Here is a 5,033-nt window from a genome sequence, read left to right on the forward strand (position 1 = left end):
TGGACCTCTTTCTGTAGGTTTTGAATTATTTCCAATGCTGTATTTATCTTATTTGTAGTGCTTTCCTGACTTCTTCCTTATTTTTCTCATAGTGTTTTGATACATTTTATAATCATTTTTCTGAATTCCTTCTCCAGCATTTCCAAAGCCTCCCCATCTTCCAGTATGGAGTGTAGGTCTACTTCCAGTTCATTTGCCTCAGTCACTTTATCTCATTTCTTGACATGTGCAGATATGGTCTTCTGCTTCTGTTTTTTGGGCATATTCAGGAGTTATCTGTGGCCTTAATACTTAGATAGGTATGTATTTTGGTATTTTTTATGCTTTCTGTTTGCCTCCAAGTAGATGTGATCAGGAAATGGGCTTCCCTTTTCACTCTTCTTCTTGAGAAATTTCAACATGCCACTGTTAATCATTTTGACGTAATTTAGGATTTAATTTTCAGTCTGTTTCCTTTTTAATCTGCCTGTCCTGTTCCACAATCCGCATTCAGGCCTTTTTCTTTAGTTGTGAACAGTTCTGGGCTGGCTGTGGCTGTTTGGTTTTAATTGGAAACTGTCTCTTTAAATTTCTAGGAGATCTGTGCACATGCGTGGTAGAACCCTCCGAGGGTGGGGCTGGGGAGCCCACTAGCTCAGACACCCCTATAGTCACCAGAATGGAGGTACGCAGAGAGCAAGGGACCAATGAGCAGATACCAAAAGAACAGAATGTCCACACCTTTATCTCCGTGATTCTGTCAGGCATCTGTGGCTGCTCTAAATCTTCCCCCACTTGGTCTCACCCAAGATGGAGGCTTCTGGAGCAGCTGAACATCTTGAATTAGAAAACAATGGATTTCTTGCTTCTGCTACAAATTCCCCTAGCTGTAAGCCTTCCAACCGTCTAGATATTCCTTTATATGTGGTTCAGAGTTCTGGGACCATCCCCTGAGCCTGCTTGGTCGGGTATTCTGTGTTGTTGCTGATGGAGCTCCTCACTGTACTTCCACCTGTCCACCATTTTGTTTGTTCTCTCCTTTATCCATTTTTAAATTGAATTGTTTGTCTTTTTCTTGTTGAGGTGTTGAAGTTTTCTATGAAATTTAGAGATTAATTAGTCATTTTTCTGATATATCATTGCAAAAATTTTTTCCAGTTTGTGAGCACTCACCTTACTCTTTTTGTGAAATATTTTGTTGCACATAAGTTTCTAATTTTTAGGATTTGCTAGTGATCTGTTTTGTCTCTGCTGTTTGTGGGGTTTCAGTTGTTTGATACTTTAATTATGCCATGTATCAGAGCCCCTAAGTTTGTCCCCATTTTTACGTTGATGATCTTTATAGTTCTAGATTTCACATTTAGGTCATTAATCCACATTGAGTTCATTTTTGTATATGGTCTTGTGTCATTGTTATGCAAATCGTTTCTAGTTTTGCTTGTTGTTGTTATGTGCTGTGGAGTCAGTTACGACTCATAGCAACCCTGAACAGGGTTTCTGTGGCTGTAAATCTTTACAGGAGCAGAAAGCCTCATCTTTCTCCCACAGAATAGCTGGTAGTTTCGAACTGCTGACCCTGAGGTTCACAGCCCAATTCGTAACCACTGCACTACCAGAGCTCCTAGTTTTGCTAGCACTTATTAAAGAAACTATCTCTTTCCCATTTGATGTGTTTTTGATCTTCTGTCAAAGATCAGCTGACTAGATTTACTTCTGGGTTTTCAATTATGTTCCACTGGTCTATGTGTCTTTCATTGTACCAGGTACCAGACTGCTTTGACCACTGTGTCTGTGTAGTAGATGTTGAGATCAGAAAATAATGAGCCTCCTACTTTGTTCTTCTTCTTTAGTAAAACTTTGCTTATCTGAGGTCTGCTCCCTTTCTGTATAAAATTAGTGATTAATTTTTGCATCTCTTTAAAGAATGATATTGGAATCTGGATTGGGATTGCATTATATATAGAGAGATTTCTTTGAGTACTGTTGACATTTTTACAATTTTAAGTCTTCCTAAGAAGCTCTGGTAGTGTAGTGGTTACGAATTGGGCTGCGAACCTCAGGGTCAGCATTTCTAAACTACCAGCTGCTCTGCAGGAGAAAGATGAGGCTTTCTGCTCCTGTAAAGATTTACAGTCTTGGAAACCCTATACAGGGTCGCTATGAGTCAGAACTGATTCCACGGCACATAACAACAACAACATTCATGAGCATGGTATAGTCTTGTTTTTGTAGGTTGCTTTTGGTTACAAAGCTCTTTTGCTTCACAGATAAGTGCCTAGAAGCATCCCACTCTTCTAGGAAGCCTCCTGCCTGCAGACTCTCAGCTTTCTCACTCCATGGATTGGTAAACCTAACTTGCCAGTCCATGCCACTGTTGTCTTATGCCACAGCTCTCTCTGTCCCCTGAGTCTAAGAGGTTCTCAGTGTAGAGACCCAGCTATAAAGGACACATTCTACTTCAGGCTCTTCTTGATGATAGTGTGACCTCCTCACCTAGCATCTTCTTGATGGTAATAAGGCCCCCTCACCCAATCCCAGGGGGATAGAAAAACTGACTAATCCACTACAAGGGTTGTTGTCGTCGTTGCTAATTGCCGTTGAGTTGGCTTTGAGTCATAGCAATCCTATTTAGGGTTTCCAAGTTGCAGATGGTGGGTTTGAACTACTGACTGGTTCACAGTCCAGTGCTTATCCTACAGCACCACAGCAGAACCTATAAGAGTTGTTGTTGTTGTTGTTAAGTGCCTTCGAGTCGGTTCCGACCCATAGCGACCCTGTACAGGGTTTCCGAGACAGTAAATCTTTACGGGAGCAGAAAGCCTCATCTTTCTCCTGCGAAACAGCTGTTAGTTTCGAACTGCTGGCCTTAAGGTTCGCAGCCCGATTCATAACCACTACGCTACCAGAGCTCTTGCATGTACCTTATTTGTATTAGTAAAGTTTTGCAATCCTCTTGGTGATCCATAAGCACCTTATCTGTATAGTCCCATGGTAGGTTTGTATGATAAGTACTGGACTGTGAACCACAAGGTTGGTGGTTTAAATCCATCAGCCACTCATTGGTGAAAGATGAGTCTTTTTGCTCCTGCAAAGATTTACAGCCTATACAGGGTCCTTATGAATCAACAACCCAAGAACAACCCAATTTGTGGAAGTAAGAACAGCTTGACTGTTGTTCTTAGGTGCCATCAGTCAGTTCCAACTCAGAGCAGCCCTACGTACAACAGAATGAAGCACTGCTCAATCTTGTACCAGCCTCACAATCCTTTCTGTGTTTGAGCTCATTGTTATAGCCACTGTGTCACTCCATCTCATTGAAGGTCTTCTCATTCTTCGTTGGTCCTCTCCTTTACCAAGCATGATGTCCTTCTCCCAGGTCCAAAGTATATGAAACAAAGTCTTGAATTCTTGCCATCCTCACTTCTAACAAGTATTCTGACTATACTTCTTCACTAGGTTTAGGCTAGTATAAAGCATTTCACTACATTGCAGAAGTCATCTTTAAACCAAATAATAGTTTATTTAGTTCAGTTTTGGCTTAAGTAATAGAAGTGATCCTGGTTTGGTGCTGCAGGATAATGCACTGGACCATGAGGTTGGTTTGAACTGCACTGCCGGCGGTTCAAACTCATCAGCCACTCCTTGGAAACCCTATACAGGGTCACTATGAGTCGGAACCGACTTGATGGCATGTAACAACAACTGCAGTGGCTTATATGGACCCTGTGTGATCTTGAATATTGTGTGCTTTTGAATTATCTGTATATGATCAAATTGACCCCACCAACTTGAAAGATTAGGTGGGAATGTTCATGGGCAGTGAATTGATGTTAACAGTGGTGAAATAATTTGGAAAATGGTATTGAGAAAGGTGGCACAACTTGAATAATGTAACCAACGTCACTGAATTGTGCATGTAGAAATTGATGCATGTTTTGTTGTGTATATTTTCATCCAAACAGGGAAATCCTAAGGAGCTCTGGTAGCGTAGTGGTTACGAGTTGGGCTGCGAACCGCAAGGTCAGCAGTTTGAAACTACCAGCTCTTCTGAGGCTTTCTGCTCCCGTAAAGATTTACAGCCTCAGAAACCCTGTACAGGGTCGCTATAGGTCAGAACCGACTCCATGGCACATAAGCCCAAGAAAATTTGCACTGCAATAGGAGGGGAAAGGGAGTCATGAGTGGGCGTGGAGGGGCGCATTGGGCACTGGATGCTGGTGGGAAGCCAACAGATGCCCACACATATTGTGCATAAAAGCAGGTTTGGAGTTTGGAAAGAAGAGAGGGCATTAGGAATGCCAGCACTTCCTGCATCTTTTGTTCTGCCTGTGGGACAGAGGAGGAGGTGGGTTGTTATGAAGTTCAGATATGGAGATGAAATTAGGACACTGGAAAAACTTTATAATTTTAGGACCTCTGAAGTCTGAGTAAGGAACCCTGGTGGCACAGTGGTTAAGTGCTCATCTACTAACCAAAAGGTGGTCAGTTTGAACCCACCAATCGCTCTGCGAGAGGAAGATGCAGCGGTCTGCTGCCGTAAAGATTTCAGCCTTGGAAACCCTCTGAGCCAGTTCTACTCTGTCCTCCAGGCTCACCAGGAATCTGAATGGACCGGACAACAGTGGGTGTTTTGGTTTTGAAGTTGGAGTTAATTCCCCGTTCTGAAATAAATGGGAGGAGTTGTGTCTTTTACTCTTATTGATTTCAAATAAGGAATGACATTTCCCAAGTTAATATAAACCAGATTGGACCTTGACCTGCTTCAAGTGATCCTCAATGCCTAACAGGCTGGACTGCACTAGAGCTAATGAGAAGTCACTTTGGTTCCTCCTTGCACTGCTCCTCTGCCACACAGCCAGTGAAGACAGACAGTTAGTTGCTCCTTTTGTCCCTTCCTCTTTCTTGAACTTGAACTACTACAGTAGTATCCATGATTAGGTGATACATGCAGTATTGACCACAAGATTTTTTTTTTTTTTCAATGCTTGTCCTTGCTTGTAGTTGTTGTTGTTAGGTGCCATCAAGTCAGTTCTGACTTGGAGACCCTGAGCACA

Source organism: Chrysochloris asiatica, unplaced genomic scaffold (assembly GCF_000296735.1).
Source record: "Chrysochloris asiatica unplaced genomic scaffold, ChrAsi1.0 scaffold00557, whole genome shotgun sequence".
In the NCBI taxonomy this organism is placed as follows: Eukaryota; Metazoa; Chordata; class Mammalia; order Afrosoricida; family Chrysochloridae; genus Chrysochloris; species Chrysochloris asiatica.